At 42.7% G+C, this 20085-nt stretch overlaps 1 protein-coding gene across 3 annotated transcripts in view; it reads right to left on the bottom strand.

Annotated features, from left to right (window-relative positions):
- Positions 1-5562, bottom strand: part of FLRT2 (fibronectin leucine rich transmembrane protein 2) — a 57876-nt gene extending 52314 nt beyond the window's left edge. Inside the window, exon 1 of one of the 3 annotated variants that reach the window (XM_054276291.1) lies at positions 4917-5562. The gene's annotated coding sequence lies outside the window, so the exon portion shown is untranslated. The other 2 variants (XM_054276292.1, XM_054276293.1) reach the window with 2 other exon arrangements.
- Between the last annotated feature and the right edge of the window lie 14523 nt (positions 5563-20085).

Here is a 20085-nt window from a genome sequence, read left to right as displayed (position 1 = left end):
TTGTTTCACCTACAGTACTCCAGGCCTGAACTCTCTTAACTGCCCCGCTACCATATCAGCACACAGAACAACCATTGAAACAGCTTCTTGAAATCTCTCCTCACATAATTTTCAGAAACAAGATCAACACTCACATTCTGACATCACTTTTGTCACATAGAAATAATGACTTTAAACTCACCTCTGTTATGCCTTTTTTTATTGTGCAATGTTTAGATCTTTTTCACTATGCAAAGTTTATATCTCTGTGATAACATTGCATATATTGACTCTTTCAAAAGAGAAAGGGAAGAAAGGTGAATAGAGATATAGGTACAGTACCTTTTAAGAGTTTTGAAAAAAAATGCCAGGATGAACTTCTCTCCTTCCAAAAATACATATATCAAAAATTAAGTCATTAGCTTTGTCTCAAACGACGAATATGTAAAGGTCTTTCTTTGGAGAAAGACCATGTCAGTGAATGCAGCAAGGAATTTAGTCCATGGAAATTTGTGGAGGGGTTTGTATGGTTAGTTGGGTTTATTAAATCCAAGAACTGATCAATCTCAACCTCTAAACTGGTTCAATTTCCCTGCAAGCACTGTAAAGTTAGTTACAGTAAATAAACCCCTCTTTAACATACACGCTCACTTTCAGAGAGAGAGGTGGGGGGAGAGGGAGAGGGAAGGAATGAGGGAGGGAGAGGGAGGTAGAGAGGGAGAGGTCTGACTTGCTTTTAGTATCTTTTCCTGCTCCTGGTGTAAGGAACCTCTCCCTTTCTATTTGGCTGAGCGCTGCATTGCAAAAGGCAGTATCTGAAGAAATGCAATCAGTACCTTCCACACACAGTGCAGGAATTTACACGGATTTGTGCCTTGGATTTATTAGCTTATTGTAAGCCCTAAAACAGATTTCCTCCATTAAAATTAATTAAAAGCTCCTGTTGACTGCTTCCCACTCTGAAAAGAAGGTGGAGAATCTTATTCTCCTAACTTTAATGGTTGTTTATTTATCTTCTATGGGGTTTTATATTCAAGAGGGGTCTTTTCAGCTGCTTGACTTCCTTTTGCCATCTCCTATTTTTTGTTCACACACCATCCCCAGGCACCCAGCCCCCCCGTAGCATTTATTCTTATTTTGTAAGACCTCCGGCAAACTCGTAGGGTCTCTGAGCGGCTCCTCTGCATTCCGAATCCCGATCCGATTCCCCTTAGCTCTCCCCCACCCACTCACCGCCAGCCCCGCTCCGGAGGCTGCAGATGGGGATCGGATGGATCCTCCTGCCGGGCGCAGCTCCCGACTCTCCCCGCAGATTCCTGAGCACTCGGCAGCGCCGAGCTAAGCCGACCAGCTCTCCCCAGCAAGGCTCACCTCTAAAGGTCCCGTTTCCCCGAGCCTCCTCCCGAGCAGAGCCCCTGTTGGCGCTCACAGGGCGCTCTGCCGGTGCCCCTGCCGCAGGGGGAGTGCTCGGCTCTCCCCTCCCCGCGGGGTGGGCGCCAGCTCGGCACCCTCCCTGCTCGGCGGGGACCCGGGACCGGGCTGCAGCTGCCAGCCCCGAGCGCCGCTCCTGAGCCCCACGCTGGCGCAGAGCAGCCCGGGGACCCTGCTCGCACTTGCCGCCGGCCATTCATAAATCCTGCTAGTGCGTGCCCGGCGCCGCGGACACGGGGCTCTAACGCGGCCAAGGCGGAATTTCTGACACAGCCTGATCCCGGCTCCGCAACTTTGCCATCTGGGAGCAGGCAAAGGGCACCTTTGCGGCTTTAGATCGCCCGGGGCTAGAATTACCAGAAAGGAAAAAGAGTAAGAAATGAAATCCCAACTGTACCTGGCGGTGTCTGGGAATCCCTCGCCGGCACCGATCGTAATCCCCCTCCGCGCCTCTGGTCCCCCACACCAAAACTTTGCTGCCGCCGCCGCCGCCGCTCCTCGGTGGTGGCCGCCGCCGCCCTCCGCCCGGCGCCGCTCCCGGCCGGCCCCGCGGGCCCGTTCCCCGCCGGCCGCCGCCGCTCCGAGCGACCCCCGCGCCTTCCTCCGCCCTGACGAGGCGGCGGCATCGTCCTACCCCCTGCTCCGCCACCGCCTCCTCCGGCGCGCAGCCCGCGGCTCTGGCATGCCCAACGCGCTTTCTCTCCTCGATTCGCTCTCTCTTTCCCCCGCCGTTCCTCCTCCTCCGGTACAAAAATAAACGAGAGGGAACCGCGGCTACGCTTGGTCTCGGGGTTTCTTTCTTTCTGGATTTTTTTGTTGTTTGCCCTTTTTTTTTTTTGTCTCTTTTTGTCCTCTGGAAATGATGAAAAGATCACATGAGGAGTAGGCTCGGCGACCCAGGACCCTCGTAAGTCGGAGAAGACATCGGACACATGTATGTGAGTATATTTGTGAGCGTGTGTCAGGCTCTCTCCAAGTCCTGCGCCTGCCTCCAGCCGGGATTGCAGGATGATCTTAGCAGTAGTGATGCCTCACATCTCACTATTCCCTGCTAATGTAAGTCGTGCCTTTTTTTCCTCCCTGCCTGACACCCCAGGGAGATGTTTACAGTAATGAATTCAGTTGATAGCCATCTCTCTCTCTCTCCTGGAGTCCCTCCCACATTTCTACTTTAAAGAATGCTTGGAAGGCAGGGCTGCAACCTAAAGCTTTCCAAGAGGCAAAGTCAGGATAGATTTTCTTTTTCTTCTTTCCTTATTTCCCTCCCCGTCCCCCCTGTCCCCCCCGGCTGCTTTTAACCCCTAGGTTGCTGAGGACGATTTATCCAGCTACATCTGCTTGGGCTCCCCCTCTCCCCCGCTTCCAGCAGCGGGAACCAAGCTGGGCTGAGCCTCGCCGGGGGATGCTGGGGCTGCGGAGACCCCGCTGCCCGCGCTGCCTCCCCGCCGGGGCCGCGCTGCGGAGCGGAAGGTGCGCGCAGCGCGTCCTCGGCGGCGGGACCGCCCCGCTCCGCCGCGCCGGGGACTCTCCGAGGGTATCGGAGCGTGTCGGAGGGGAAGCCGGGAAGTGAGCTGAGAAACTCCCCGAGCGGCGGGTCTGGGAGATGCCCTCGCTAGCAATAATTACAGCCGCGCTCTCCACCAACATGGCGATATTTCATGTGCAGCCGCCGACAAGCCCGCCTCCCCCACCCCCTTCTTCTCCTCTCCTTCCTCCCTTGCGAACTTTTAGATACACAGCACCAGTATTCAACAAATATAACACAGAATAAAAGAATCTCCAACCCTCAGGGAAGAGACGGACCTCGTCTAGTATTCTGTCTGATTTTCATCATCAGCCATAAAGACTTAAAAACCTCTAGAGAAACCGCCTTTTGCCCTAAAGCGGTAACAACACCCACTCCCCTCCCTCCACCCCTCTATTTCTCCTGTACACATTCAGTGTGTGTACGTATGTGTGTGTGTGTGTGTGTGTGTGTGTGTGTGTGTGTGTGCATGCCGGGCTGTCTGCGCTTGTTTCGGAGTAACCCTTCCCCCGCCGTCCAGCTCCCTAGTAGGCTACTGCCTTGTCCAGGAAAGTCCACTTAAACACAAAGCTTTTTAATACCGAGAAGCACTTGAGCGGTAGGATACAGCCGTCAAGGTAGAACGTTGGGTGCGCGAAGAGAATTTGCCTCAAACTCCTACATTAGTAAAGAAAACGCACAGCACAGCTTTTGCTGCGAGTTACTTTAAGAAACGGGCTGAGGAGGGATGGAGGAGAGCGAGCTGATCAATGCCATGTGTCGAGGAAACAGAAAAGGGAACCGAAATGCCTCGGGGTTGGCTTCCCCTCACCCCTGGCTGCTCAGTGGTTCTGTTTGCTCGGCCGTACCTCATAAGCTGAATCACTCGCTATTAGCTCCGCGCCTCCTTCGCGCTGCGCTTGGGGGGGCTAAACCACTCACGACTTCAAAGGCTCAATAGAGCCGTTCCGAGGAGCCCGGCGAGGGTCAGCCCAGCTCCGTGTGCTCGGCGCAGCTCCTGCCCCGCACTCGCCCTGCCCTCCACCTCCTGCCCCCCAAGGAGGCTCCGAGAGTCCCCGCGTACGGACAGCGCGGAGCGGAGCGGAGCCGAGCCGTGCCGTGCCGAGCCGAGCCAAGCCGAGCCGCCTGCTCGCTCGGAGGAGGACTTGTACCTCACCTACGCGAAGCGATGGGGGTGGGGAGCGAGCACGGACGGGGAGCGCAGGTAGCCAGCATTTCTCAGGGGACTCAGCAAGAGGAAGGGAGCTAAGGACGAGACCCCGCTTCCCTCCCGCTTTACGCCCCCAGGATGGAGGGGAGGCAGCCCCTAAACCCTCCGCGGTCCCGGCCGGCCGGCAAGAAGAGGGTGTGACACCGGTGAGCCCCTCGGTCAGAGCCCCATCCCCGCCCCGGAGCAGGGGCTGCTCTGCGGTCGAAACTGCTCGCAGCTGCCAGCTGGTCCCGAGGGATGAAAGGATCAGGAGTCCTGTAGAGTACAAAGGCTAATGTGCTAGGTATTTTTTTTTTTTTACTTTTTAAGATCTTTCTTTCTTTCTTTCTTAGCCCCTGCATACTTTTCAGAGTTCTTATTTGAGTATGATTTATATCACCTTCATGAACTGATTGACAGCCAGTGCATTTTCTGGCGGACAAACCTCTCTTTCTCATGTGTAATCCACCTGTCCCTCTGTTTTCCACGTCCCCGATACTAGCAACCTGTCGTCAGCACAGGAGGCAGAGCTGGCCATTGTCGATCACAAGTATTTCTGCCCTCTGTGCCCCTAATGAGGGAGGAAAGTGGGAATGTTAAAAACTTCTGCAAGGCTGCAGGCAGTTGCCCTTCTCCCCAGTCTCAGAGGGATTAGGCAGAATTATTCCTGTTCCTCTCCCTGTCCCAGGACCCTCAACCAGTTTATACTTCAAACCAGTGAATGATACTCAGGACACGTTTTGGTCAAATCAAGACTGTGTCAATCCAGAAAGTGACTTAATCAGGCGTTACCTGCTCCTGCGGAAGTGGGTTCCTCCTCGGTAGGTCACCCAAAGCCCACCGGGTCCGGCAGGTTGAAAGGGGAGAAAGTGGCAGCACGGCTGGGCTCCAGCATGGTACTGTGTTAAGGATCACCACCGAGGTCTCTGTTTCCCATAGCTGGTCACCAACACCCAAGGTTGCTCTCAAGGAAAGGAGGAAAGAAATTATCTTGCCAAACTGCTCTCCAGCCGGTCATTTGACCCCGACACCCACCGATGACACAGAGGAACACCCCGTTGAAGCGGCTAAACGCCTCGCAATTTCCTGTCTTCTCTTCCCGCAGGCGGCCCCGGCGCACCGCCGCCGAGCGATCTTATCGCCGTGCCGTCATTATTCACCGGTGACAAGCAGAGATGCGGCGCTCCTAAGTGAGGGTGACAGATTTCAAACGCGGGGCTGCGGCGTATCCAGCCTCAGACATATTCTTCCTCAAACTTTGCCTAGCCAGAAAGTCAGCGGCTTAACCCTTTGCAGCTCTTTCTCTCGCCCGGGGAGCGAGACCCCAGCACCGGGGAATGCTGGCTGGGGGGAATGCAGGACAACGCGGCTACTTGGCTGGGCATTCTTTTTTACCTGCCATTTTACATTCTTGGTGATTTTCGCTTGAAACAGATGAGAACCGCCAGCTCTGGGGAGCAGATGGAGGGCTTTTCTGTGATTAGGGGCTGGAAAAATCCTCTTGGCAAAGCAGATCGCTGGGGACTCACCTGCGGTCCCTCTCTGTCACCGCGTCTGCAAACTCATCTGCATGGCACGAGTTCCTCTTATATGCACATATACAGAGCTTCTGCACTTTCCCCAGCGTGGTGCGGTTAAAAGCACAATTCCAAAAGTGCCATTTCACTCAGATCTCCAGAATCAGCTCTTTTACAGGTTATTAACTACAACAGAGAAAGGAGCAAGTGAGAAAGAAACATATTTTCAGGAAAGAAAGAAAGAAAGGGGAAAAAGCCCTTTTCACACAGGCACTTTGTACTCAAAGGAAATATTTGCCACCACCAAACTCCAACATGTCAGAGCATGTTTCCTCCTAAGCACAAGAAACCTTAAAACTGAGAGAAAAGCATGTGCAATTCAAAGATGAAACGAAGTAATGAAGTGCTTGAAAGCTTTCCAAAGTGTGTACCACCAGCCCAGAGCCCGATGTCAAGACAACATCAAGACAACAGGGAAACAAGACTCACAAACTCTATTGGTTGCCTAGTATTCATTTATATATATTTTCAGTGCATTATGATATTTCTGTCACCCTTCTCTGCCCCCATCCCTCCCCCCAGAAACAAAAAAAAAAAAAAAAAAAAAAAAAAAAAAAAAAAAAAAAAAAAGCAGGGAGAAACACACGACCTCTGCCTGCAGCTGGTATTCCGGGAGGTCCTTCCAGAGCCCCTGTGGTCATGCTGTAGGAAGGATGGAGAGGCAGGTAGATGTGTGTGAATGGAAATTTCAGTGCTTTCTTCATTAGATGGGTAAGATAAGGCTGGACAAGGGAGGAGATGAATCCTACACTAAGCAAAAGGACTGGGAAAAAAAATATCCTCCTCCCATCCACACTTCCAATTTCCGATTTTAAGCACAGCAGGCAAATGAACCTCATTTGAAGAACAACCCCCAGCCACGCTCAACCCCCCCTTCCCAAAACTCCCCCCAAACCGACCCTTTGGACATCACAGACATCCCTGTCCAGCTTGTGGCGGCAGTGCCGCGGGCGGGGCCGCCAGGAGCGCTGTCCGAGGGAGGTTCCGCGGGCAGGGCAGGGCAGGGCAGGGCAGGAGCGCTCCGCGGGTGCGCAGCCCGAGCTCCGCGGGCGCCGAGCGGGGCCGCCTGCACGTCCCGCGGCGCGGCCAAGGTGGCAGCAGAGCACAGCGCTAGGATGGACAATTTCCCCCCTCGCTGCTTCCAATTCCTTCCTCGCTCTGCTTAAAGTGCTGGGCACCCCTTCCCCTCCCCACGTAATCCCGGTAATAGTCTGATTGCTTGGACTTTAAACAATTTTTGCCCTCACCGTCACCAGACTATAAATGTGTCAAGGATGCATTTATTTATTTATTTATTTATTTGCTAGCAAGCCGCTTTGCATGGTTGAAAAGCTGTAAACTAAAAGGAGATTATAGAAATATGTTCTCTTTAAATCATGTGTGATCATACAAGAGGGCTAGCCTGGAGTGATGGTCCACTGATCCATAATACAACCTCACTTATTTTATAGAATATGTAAGATGGGATAGCATTAAGAAATGTTATAAAAATGAAAGTGTATTTTTTAATATTTTTTTTTCTTCCGGCTATATTGTTAGATTGATTTCTGCAGCTTGCAAGAAAGAGAGTAAAAGGAAATGGAAATAATTTTGTAACTGAGAGGTTGGTCTAAATTATACTGAATAATCTCAATTTTGTCTGTAATGTAAAATTTTACTTCAGGCATTAAATTCATTCAGCTGACAGAAGGAAAAAAAATCACTAAATTTATTCTTTATCAAATTTTGGAAAATCAGCTTATTAAAAAAGGTTTTGAGGAAGGAAAGGGAAAGGAAAGGGAATGGGGAAGGAAAGAGAAAGGAAAGGGATGGAAAAAGAAGGAAAGGGGCAGAAAGGAAGGGGAAGGGAACCAGGTAGACATAGTTATAGAATATTAATGTTGATTACCATAGTTTTCATGCTGATGACAGTTGCACAAATGTAGATCAATCTAACCAACATTTAGTTGAATTTGATAAAATTAAGATAAATAAAGTGGCCAAATCATGACATAAGAATCCAGCAGTCATTAAACATTGTTATGGATCGTTTCTTTGTGGTTTTGTTGGTTTTTTCTTTCATGTATAGACAATGCAAGGGAAAATAGAATAATGAGAAAAACTGAAATCAACATCTATATGAACCTATATGAAAAAAATAATTAATTTATGACTGACCTAATCTACCATGGTGAGTGGAAGACATCAGTAAAACCTTCTGAATAACACACAAACAGCCAACATAAGTTTTTGCTTTCCATTTTCTAAATGTAATCATTAAGGTCCTTTTCATTGCCACAGCCAGCTTTTAAAATAGAGGAATATCTTTCATCTCTGATTCTGTCACTGCACCTTTATGTTTCTGGAAAAAAATAATCCACACCCTTCTATCAGACGAACTCTTGCTTCACTATATAAAGCTGAAACACCTCAGTGAAAGTCACACAACATTCATTAAGTGTCCCCTTCTGCATTCAGTGCTCTTCTTTCATTCTAAGTGGAGAACCCTAGAAGGCAGACTATCAATCTACTGTAGAGAAAACACCCTTTTCTGATCACAAGGCTATCCTTCCAGTCTCCCATGGGAGTTAAAGAGCTCACTCATTCTAATTTCCTACTGAGTAAAAAAATCAGATTTATTCGTACTTTCTTATCCACAGGTTTGGCAAGCTCAAATCATTCTTTAACTTTTGTCTCTGTCAAGTCAATTTCTGTGAATTTTGTATTTTCTAGAGGATGGTTATAATTATGACAGAGTGCCTCTTAATGATCAAAGAGGAATGTCCTAGAGTGACTTTATGACGCTTGTATCCCCATTTGTCTGTCCTGTTTATGCTGGATATTAAGTTCTGCACCTTTAAGACTGGTTCCAAGAGCAAAGAGGGGAGAAGAAGCACAGAGTTTGTTTTCAGAAAGTGAACTTCCAGAATACTTTGCTTGTTTAATAAATTGTTTTTTTTCCACTTTTCACCAAGGAAATATTTTCCTGAACCAGTAGGGGGAAGGGTCACTCGAATCTGCCTTCTAGAATGACCTCTTTGGAAGTTTCCTCCCAGATTTGCCCTCAACCAGGACAAGGAGCCAGTTTTCTTTCAGCCCAATAAACATGGATGAGCAGATATATATTCTCATTAGAATAATGAGAATATATAAAAGTTGGACAGGAGAACATTATTTTTAAAAGATTAGCCTGATCAAAATGTCTCAATATTATTTAAAGAGAGAACATAAAAATAATGCTACAGTTTATAATATAGACCCCAAGGCTCATGGCATAGCTTTAGCTTTGTATTTGCTTAATTTCCCTGTGTCACTTTACACAAGGTTAGCAAACTTTGATCTACAGTATTTCAAAATATTTCAAGCTCTATCTGACAACTGTTAATGCTCTTTCAATTCCAGTATCAGCTAATTATGTGTTATAGGATACAATGGAGAATGCAAGTTTTCTATTGAAATGTATTGATTTTTGCCTTTTCTGGATTAGCCCCTAGATTCTGATTAACTGATAGCATCATTTGGTAAAGCCTTTTCTAGTCTTTTCTGTTTATTTATTTAAGAGCATATTGTTGTAAAAAGATTAGGTGAAAAGGAAAATTGGTTTCAATTACCTAAAGAAAAAGCTATAAAAATGTTACCCTGACCATCAGGGTCAAGAAGCAGAGGCTACATGATTTCACCTCCAAACTCAGAAATAAATGAGCAATAATCTTGGCATGCTGGTGCACAAGAGGTCCCCTTTCCAGGGACTATTACTAGAGGGCAGAAAAACATGTCACCATGGTACAGACTGATTACCTGAAAGGAAGAAAAGAAAAAAAGAATACTCGGCAGATGGTATCCGTTTTGAATCCTGATAAATTAGCAGTAAGTTTTCAGGTCTTCAAGAGGATTTTGAGGCAGTGAAAATATCTTGTGAAACCATTTGTCTTGCTCTTTAGCACTGCAAAGCACCCACATCACAGATTTGTGGACTGAGGGGGACAGGAAGGTTGTCACAACAGTCAACAACTTCAACTCTTTTAAAACATAGGGCACCAGATTAATTTTGTTCAGACCAAAAACATTTTGTTAGAATTTCGTTAAAGAGATTCTATGTCACTTCAGTAATTTCTTTGTGAACAGGAAGACACCACCTTTTAGATTTAAGGGAAACGTTGTTAGAAGGAGCAGGGATCTCTGATTAGAAATCCATCCAGGTAACTAATGCCTGCTGAGAGAAAGAGAAGGGATGTGCACTTGTGAGTGACACATGTTACATTGAAGTAGAAATGCAGTGCTAAAAGTTATGAGGCTGCTTGCTAATGGATATTATGAAGGATATGGTGCCTAGTGCCAGTAGATTTTTTTTATTTCATTCCCATAGTATAGCAGAACTGGGAAAGTCTAAATTTGCTTCACTGATGGGATGCTGAAGGAACATTCTGGTGAGAAAACCCATCTACAGAATTGCACCAGGATTGCAAGTTTAGGGTGAACTTAATTCAGGTAGGAATCATTGTTAGGCAGTTCCATTCTTCTTGTGGAATTGTGTTTTCCATTCAGCAGTCTTTGCAATTCTCAAGACCTTGAACAATCCCTGAGGACAGACCAATTTTGCCTTTTATATGTACCATATACATCCAATCTCTGAAAGGATACTGACCATTTCATATAAAACCCCAGCTATATGCAAAGATAACAGCATATGGAAAATTCATTTTCTGAATCATGTGCATACATATATATTGAATTGTCTTGCAGAATTTATAACTAAGTAATTGAGGTCTGCTTCTTCTTTTCTTTTAACTCAAACAGACACTTCTTCAGTCCATGATGGGTTTTATATTCAGTTAATTCTGCTTACTTGGTGGTGACAAATTGCACTTGAAATCTACCATGAGATTATTTAGTTAAACATACCACAATTAAAGTGTCCTAGGTGGAGTAGTTATGAAGAAGAGCCAGGAATATACCCCCAGGATAAACTGAACTTTTTACTTACATCATAAAATGATCCTCCTTTCTATGCCTCAGGCAAAAAGAATGCTAAGAAGTTAAGATATTCTTTTTGGTAGGGTTAGAGAAGAGAGTGAAATCCTCCCTGGAGAAAATGAAGCAGCTTGAGTATGTAATCATTAATTGGTGAACTTTGCTAAGTCCAAACAATGAGTTAGGGAGAGAAGAGTTTTCCAGTTTTGGCTCTTTCTTTTATAATTTTGAAGCATACGCATATTTGTCAGAATTTGTTCATCAGAGGGACAGATTTCTACAAGCTCAGAGAAGCTGGGGTTTCACTATAGGAACATTTTTGGTGTTTATTTCTTGCATTTGTCAAACACAAATAGCCTTAGCCATTGAACAAAATAGGCTAACTATGTACTCCTATTGTCTTTGTCCTTGGATTTCTCTGGTCTCAAAGGTTGTTGGCCATTGAACACTGTTATGGACAGTCTTAGCATTCTCATAATTTTCAGCTTATTGCTGGAATTGGTGTAGGGAACAGCAAGAAAAAGGGAGGACAAGCTGGAAGTCAAGGGTGATCCCAGAAAAAGGCAGTGCCCTCAGCCATTCCTGCAGAAGGGAGACAGGGTGGACAAAAAAGGGGGCTTGGTGCAGGGTGCATTAATATCCCCAGGCATGCCAGGGTGGAGATTCAGGTTCTGTTCTCAGAGAACAGACAGTCCTGGAGACAGGACTGAAAAGAAGGCTATCATGCCTGTCCCATGTCCATCCAGAAGAGAGAACTGGAGACCTGCACGTGTCCAGTCGTGACTGCATCTGGGCACCCCCAAGGTGACACAAAGCTCTGCACCAGAGCAGAGCTGGAGAGAAGGAGTGAGGAGGGGGTTCCCAGGGAAGGATGGGTCTGGTCAGGGCCCATGGGTTACCCCAGGACTCTGGATTTATCACACTAGCCGCCAGTAACTGCACGTCTAACTTACTGAAAACATGTAATACTTGATGAATGCATAACATCAGTTTTCTGAAGGGCCAGTTCATAAAATAACAAACAAGATCAAGCTCTTTCCTCCAACAATAGTTAGTTTTACCAATCCATACTGGATAATCTATTGTGCTATGTATTTGAAAGATAGAATGTTTCATCTACACGTAAGAAAGTTTTAAGTTCTTTTCAGATGCTATCAGTGCTTCTCTTTTCTTAGTCTTTTCATTTTTTGTGCATGAGATTGGACAGTCAGGGAGGAGATACACCAGTACCATTTTGAACAGTTGTCTTATAATTCTTTTAACTGATGATAATGTGATGGAGGTAATTCCTGATAATACCCCAATAATAGGGTAAGGCTATTGCTTGAGACAAACAGACTTTTACAGTCATCTGATCTGAGGGGACTCAAGCAATTATTGATCAAAAATTTCTGCTGTGCTCCTGCAAGTACATTTTTTTGCAGCAGTTATTACTGAGATGTATTCTTGAACCTCTGCAGATGACAGCAAAATATGTACTAGCACTGACCAGGGTCAATTTCCAGCTTCCTTTTTTTTTGCTAGGCTGTAAACTGATAACTATCAGGGGATGTTGCCAGTCAAAAAAAGCTCTTCCTGTAGAGGGAAAATGAGGAAAGGGATGGGTGGACAACTGGGGGAGGTAATAACTTTAACCAGTTTTTATCCTCCACTGCAAATGAGTCAATATTCACAGCTCTAATTTAAAGTTAAAAAAAAAGTCTCCAACTTTCAAGAATGCAAATCCTCAAGCTAGAAAAAAGTCAAAAAAACCCCAAAAAACTAATTAACAAACCAAGACAAAATAAGTGAATGAGATAATTATTTGAAGAAAGGTATTCCTAGTGAATATTGGGTTAGAATTCCACATCATGTCATAGATTGCTGTCATGATTTCCATTACAAATGCAGGCTTTAAATATCATGATTTTCAGTTTTGTAACGAAGAAAAAATTGGTGTTAACAGTTCTGGTTTTATTTAACTTTTTGTTACTGCTAAAGTTCCATTTACTGGATTGTTTGTTTTGATTTTCCCTCCCTTTTTATTCTACATTTTAAACTGTCCAGAAATGCTGAATAAGGTTTGTGCCATGTGATACTTGAGCTGAGGAGCGTGTTGCAGTCAGTACCTGTGAACCCTTCATTACCTGTAGCCTCAGGCTGTTGTCTACTGTCACCTACCTTATCCTCTGATAGAATTATTTGACTTAGCTAGGTTTATTTCAGGTTTGCAGGGGATGATATTAAATTTACCATTTCCTAAGAAATCTGCTCTTGGAGACATGTGAGTGGATCCTTTGGGAACATCTGTTCTGTAGTTGTACTAAGAGAGAGACCATTAAATTCCTTTCTACCCATTTGGTTACTATCACAATTCTGGAATTCTATACTTGGAGATAAATGGAACAAAAATGTCTCCTGCTGTTGCAGGGCAAACTCTATTGAGTCAGCTGAGTCAGATCACACTGCCTGCACAACTTTTGATGCAATGAATCAGAGAATTAGTATAGCTGTGCCAACACCCTGCTACTTCTGGCCATGACGTTATTTGACACTAAAGAGAAACGTGCAAAAAATTCATAAACCACCTGGCCAATTGTTCAAGTTGCATATCTTGATTAAAAAAGTTATGGATGAGGAAGCAGAAGTCAGGGAAACTGATGATCTTTTTCTAGTCGAGTGCTCAGTTAGACACCTTGTATTTAACAGAACATGAAGAAGCTCCCTTTTGTTTCTCAGTTTTTTCTAAATGATCATATTTTATGAAGCATGCACGTGCTAATCCAGAGACATAGACAATTGGACTATTAAGATTCATTAAATGCATTGATTTGTCTTTCTCTTTCTGTTTCTTATCTCTTATTAATGATGCACAATGACTTGTCTCTCATTTTTTTAATCTGTTTTCATCTATATTCCTCATATTTTATCTCGAACAAAGAGAAGTCTTGTGTCACGAAGGCTCATCAAAGTCATAATTGCACTTCATTTATCTGCATTGAGTTGTCTGTCATCCGTTAGCATTTTGAACGCTCTATACGTCTTTCTGCACTTGTCTGCATTCTTCCTCATTTGCTTCTCCTGGACTATCTATTACTTCTTGCTAGCTGCTTTCTGCTTTTAATTGTTTTTAATTATCAGGTGTTTTTGTAATCTTCTGGCAGTTTCAAGCAGAAATATTGGTAATGCTTTTTTTTTCTGCATTTAGCAAGAGTTTATAGTCAACACTACTATTTATCTACAAGACTAACGTGCCCCAGCAAGGCAGGATAAATCTCAGTGTTGAGGACCTGTTATACACCACAACAACCTACACACCTTTTCCTAATCTGTCTTTTATGCTCTGGACATTATCCTTGACATAGCCTAAAACTCAAAAGCACTTATTGTAAGTAATTTCTGCACAATTGTCAGCTGATAAATATTAGATTGGTGGCCAGAAGGGAAAAAGGACTGTTGCTGATTTTCATTTACTCTTGGTTTTATCATGCCTCATATGGTTAATTAAAATAGTTCTTTTTTTTTTTCTTTTCCTGTTATACAACTGCTTTTGCTTGTTCTTTTCCTCCTAGGTACCTGTCTCATCATCTTTATTTTAAAAGACTTGGCAAAACTGGGTTATAGAAGATGTTTTAGAAATTAGAGAAAGAACTCAGATTTCAGAGGGCTACTTTGAAAGAAGTAAAAGTGGAAACATTCATTTTGGGCTGTACAGGTACTGTGTTCCTTGTCTGTAAGGTGGGACAAATGAACAAACCTTCCTTCACAAGGAAATCCTGTTCAGGAGTAGGAGAATGTCATCAGACAGAAGATTACTGTAGAAGGGATAAAATAGTACACACTGTATATTTCAGATTCTTAACTGAGGCACATTGGTATAATGGAATCAATGAAACTATGGTGGTTTATATGAAATGAAAACAAATGTGGATGGGTTTGCTTTTGCATTTAGCAAAGCGTCAGATTAACAGTGGTATCATTACCTCATGTAGGCAGGTTTCAGAGGCCTGGGAACTTTATTTACTTGAGCTCAGGTGAACAAGACACTATTTCATGTATGGTAATTATTTAGACTAGAAATAGTATCAGGTCACAAGAAATCTGCTGAAACTCAGTTTACATTAATATCTCTCTGTAATTAATTTTTCTGCTTTCACCAAGAGTGAAATTTACTGATAGTGTGTGCAAACTATTATATAGTTTTAGTACCAAGAGCAGAAGCCAGGTCAAAAGGGACAAATACTTCACCAGACTTCTTAACTTTTCAAATGTTTTAATTTCAATTAATTTTATAAATACCAGAAATATTTTATATACACTGTATAATGAAATTAAGCTAATCTTTAACAGGTGTTTTTTTTTAAATTAGCAATGGAACAATCTAAGGAGCCTATGAAGCATTCCTAGAGTATGTCTAATTTGATTTTTAAATGTTTTTATTAAGCCAGTAAATTTTAACTGAAAAAGAACACATAGCTTGGAAACATAATGAGATGATCCATCATGATGACTAATTATCTTCAATGCCAATTATACATTTGAGTATGTCTACCTTGAATTTTCAGCTATTGTACCTTACTACAGGTTATGACATATGAACCTTCTCATCGCAAACAAAATGGAATGATCTCCTTAACTTCCTTTAGTAACAAAATCTTTTTTCCTCTTCTCCACTCTTTTGTTGGTTACCGGTTCCTTGTCAACTACAGCATCACCCACCCACACATCCCAGCTGCTACTTTCTCATTTTCCTTCCAAAACACCAGAATACATCACCTGTTATCAATGCTGCCATTCATTCCTAAGAAACAATCAAGAAATAGGTACTTATCCAAGACTCCTGGCAGCCACCCGTGTTTGAAAGATTGAGGAATTCTATTTCTAGTCTATTTCGTGATCTTCATGAGCATATAGTACAACATGGCTCTGGAAAAACTCCTAAACTTCAACTACAAACAGCTAGTAACACAATGTGAATAGAATAAGTTCATAGTTTTTTCCTGAGCAAGTGGTGAAAAACCAAATTCCAGCTGTACTGATAGAAGAAACTCTATTTTTCTGTCCTTCAGGGCCACAGACAAGACTTTATCTCTGACTTCCCATGTTCTCTGCTTCTCTGGTGTTCTGTGGAAAATTCTTTAATTTTTTTGTTCAGCTTGCTTTTTCCTGCCATATAATTTGTGCAGCTAAATGCTATAGCACAGCCAGGCCTACTGGCTGTCTCTTCTTCATTGCTATTTAATCTCCTTTGCTACTTTACACCTCCTTTCTGCCAATAGATTGGCTGTGCCACTGCTGCCACTTGTGTCATTGAGGCTGTTGTTTTATTCATCTGTGCTGAAGTATACTGTGGATTAACTACTTCTATTACTTCCCTACTTGGACTTATTTATTGCTTCAAAGGACATAAGTCTTCTCATGCTGCCTGATTTTCTCTTCTCATACTCCTCTTCCCTCCTTCATTCCCCCACCCTTTCATTTCTTAACCTCCTTTTATCTTAGCACAGAATCTCAAGCCCTAAATCACAAAGTGCAATGTAATAACCACAAGTGGCTGTGCTGTTATAACTTACAAAAGAAAATGAAAAAGGGTCAGGGAAAATGCCCCCATTAATCTGTGCATTTTATACAACTGTTTCTGCCCCTGGACAGATAGCAAAAGATGCCAGCTTTCAACTCCATCCCAACCTGACTAAAGGCAGAGGCAATATGAAGTGGAAGATGAAATGACCCTACCCCATAGACATCTTCTATAAATGGCATATACATGTTTTTAGTTTTTGGTTTTTGCTTTTTTTTTTCTTTTTCCTCCGCACAAGCTATATCTCAAAATTTTCTCCTCATGTGTTACCACCAATTTTTTTTTTTTGTATCTAAACACAGCACATGGTATACCAGGGAAAACTGCAGTCCTCATTTCAGGTCTGCTTGTTAATGGCAGGTGAAAGCAAAAACTCTCTTCTCTTGAATATCTGACAGCATCATTTTGAGTTACTGTCTGCTCAACTGGTTATTGCTCATCTTCTCCACCTAACACTAACTGCTCAAATTCAGTGTTTTCTGGCTTTCCTACTCCTGACACACAACTGCCAGGAAAGTATATGAGTAACATGAGTAACTGAGAGAGCTGTAAGTTGAAGTATGGAGCCAGAGGGTGACTGGCTCTGTTTGGGACCTTGTGGCACAATTCCTGATGAAGAAGAGAGTCTACTGCTCTATGTAGTTGCCACTGAAAGTCTTCTTCAAGAGTTAAATTGAGGTGAAAAAAATTTTAACTGGGTCCATCAGTGTTTCAGGCCACATGTTCAAAGTCCGTCCCTGTCTTTTGGTAAATAATAGGTTTCTGCTGTCTCTGAAACTCAGCAGATACCTTCTGGTCATCTGCCAGAGCACAAAAGAATTTTGAAAAAAAAAGAAGGTTGTGACTTGTTTTACATTTTGGGAATGCAGTGCCAGGATTTTGGTCATGTTTTGAGGAAGGATTATGATGTCCCTCTAAAATTAATCACCTCCCACTTCTTTATCCAAATAATTCATCTGCCTTATGTTGTATTTTCTATATCTCTGTGACCTCTCCCTTCTCATCAGCTCCTCTCTCCAGTGTGAAAGAGTGACAAGATGGCTCATAGCACCATACATGATTTGAAAGATATTTACAAAAAGACCTCCCTAAAGAAAAAGATGCAGGGATTTACACTATTTGTGCAGCCCTCAATGGAAGTGTGAGAAAAAGTCTGAAAAGAAAATAAAAGTTACAAAAACTGAAAATGTGAGGTAGGAATTGAAACAAGTTTGGGAGCAAGTGGGTATCTAAATACTGTTTCCTATTAATTTAGATTCAATGTGTTGTTAACCAGCAGCCTGCCACTTTTTTTTTTTTATTTTCACTTGGATGTGTTTCTAAAACCATGAAAATCCATGGCAAAGAAATCATTTTTCAGTGTTAAATGCAAATTAAGGGTTTTTTGTTTTATTACCTTTTCCAACGCAGTATTTTGTGAAAATAATTTTTCCTTAGTTCTTTCCAACACAGAGATTTTCAGATATACAGTGTATAGTGTACAAGTGCACTGTATACACAAATAAATATATTTACATAGCCAGGGATCTGTCTGTACTGATGCAATCTTTAAGCCAAATTCAACATTTATACAACTTGTCTCTCCATGTTATTCTAGTGTGTTTGGATTAAACAAATCTGCAGCTTTCTAATTGTCATGGTTTAACCCCAGCTGCCAACTAAGCAAAACTGGCACACTAATAAAAGATCTGACTCTTCTTTCCAACCCTGCACAGACCATACATCTGGGAGATGATTTTGGAAGTGTGAAGAAGACAAAACATCACTTCCTGGCGTGTGTTCTACTCCAGATTAACGTGTCAGCACGCTCTTTTTGATTGCTTACCTTCTGTTAGTGCTCTGTGAAGGGATCCTGTCACCACAGGACTGTTTCCCACTCAGGTTAGTGGAAATTGTCAAATTGTGTGTCAGCCTTTTACAAATGCCAAATTAGCAGGGCAGTAATGAAAGAGCAATGCCCTTTTTAATCCAGTGTAAGCCACAGAGCATCTTCTCTGGATGTCTGGTTGGGTGGCTAATCACTGAATGCTGGGTGTGGAAGGAGTCTTTTGGTATTATCAGGACAGAAATTCTTCTCTCTTCTCGGAAGAATATAACTAGCTAAAGGTAAATCCTTATGAACTCCAGTTTTTTGAAAGGATCCTCCTAAGTCAGCATGGCTGGCAGTAAGTGTCTTGCTGTGTTGAAATCCCAAAACCTTTGTTTTCTTATAAGGTGTGAACTCTTAAATAATAAAAAAAATATATCAGTCTGACTGCTTGCTTGCTTTTGGCATGTTTTGCTTCTAACTTAAAAGCAGTAGTTATTTTCAGAGCAGTTGATGATAACATCTTAGAAGTTGAAAAAGCCTTAAAAATGATGTTGCAAAATGTTTGATATTTTCTCAGGACTGGTCTTTCACCCTTCCATTGTAGATTTCTGTTAGGAAAGAAGTTGTTCTCACTGATGTGATCCTTGGTTTTGGTTATGCCTATTGCAAAGTAGATGGCAGAATTTCTGCATCCTCCACATCTCAGTAAAGGGTTTACATTGATAGCAGCTGTATTAGTTTTAAGATCTCAGAAAAACATGCAGATGATTTTTGGTACTGGTAAGAGAAAAGTTGAATTATGAGCAAGTTGCTGCAGTGATCTCTGCAGATCCAGTGGTTAATTGTGTGCCTACTGGATGTTTGTGCATATGTCCAGTTTTTTTTTACCATTTCTCTTAATACATATGCTGGATTTGTAGCTGAAAAGTAAACAAAACTCAAAAAACAGTTAAATATATAATGATAGAAGAACTTAATTATGTGACTGAATATCTACTTACACAATCTAGAATAATGGTTCCAGAGCCTACTGGGTGAAGAAAATGTATTTCTTAAAGCATCCAAAAATACTTTCATGGTATTAAGGGGTAAATGGGATAATTACAATTAAGGACATTTAAATGAGTTTCTTGTGTACATTTATGTGTGAGACTCATGCTGCTAGATAGGATTTTTCAGCAATTACTAGCTAACCTCTTTAATAGTGTCCCCTTTGATTCTAATGGAAAGGAAACAGGCTGAAGAGTCATAAGTAAGGCTTTAATTTAATTTGCTTACTATCTAAAGGTAAATAAAATTTTAAGATAACTCCCACTTAAAATGCAACAAAACCAGAGAGAAAGCAGCATATTTAATGTGAATTCACTGAACCATATCTCTTGAGATCAGAGATCACAAGGATTTGTGAAATATGTTTCTGATGGACTGACATATTAAGTGCATGGCCAATATGTACAGATTGACTGGCACAAATGCCTTTGACATGGTCATTCCAAAACCTGCTGGGACTGGAGTATTTTATTTTCCTTGGTGGGAAATAAGTATGGAAAAGAAGATTTTACTCAGAATGATGTATATAAATTATAGTAGTATCTTGCACCAGTGCTAGATAGAGAGATGTTCATTCAGAACAAAATCTTCAACAAGACAACTTAACACACAGAATATCTTTTCCAGGAGTTTTCTTTTCACTGTTACAACAGTACTGTTTAATACTGGCTCAAGACATTGCTGAAATTAGGAACAACTCATTGTCAGATGAACCTTATCCTCTCAGAACTTCAAAACTTCCAAGGATGCAGACTGTACTCTTGGCAATCTATTTGGTCTTTCCTTCTTTCTCTGGGAAGAAGTTTTTCCCTTATTATGAGAAGTCAAGGTGGTCAAGTAAAGCCTATGGTGACTGGAAAAAAGAGGACCACCACTACAATTTTTAAAAAATGTAAAAAGGAAGACCCTGGGAACTACAAAATGGTGAGCCTCACCTCCATGCCTGGGAGGCTGGTGATGAGTTGCGTCCTTCAGGGCTCATCCTGGGACCAGTGCTCCGTAATATCTTTGTGA

The sequence above is a fragment of the Melozone crissalis genome, unplaced genomic scaffold, assembly GCF_028551555.1.
Source record: "Melozone crissalis strain CALT ecotype California unplaced genomic scaffold, PUWL_Pcris_2 ptg000018l_1, whole genome shotgun sequence".
Lineage (NCBI taxonomy): Eukaryota > Metazoa > Chordata > Aves > Passeriformes > Passerellidae > Melozone > Melozone crissalis.
Note: the sequence above shows the minus strand (reverse complement) of the source record. Positions and strands in the feature narration are given on the sequence as shown.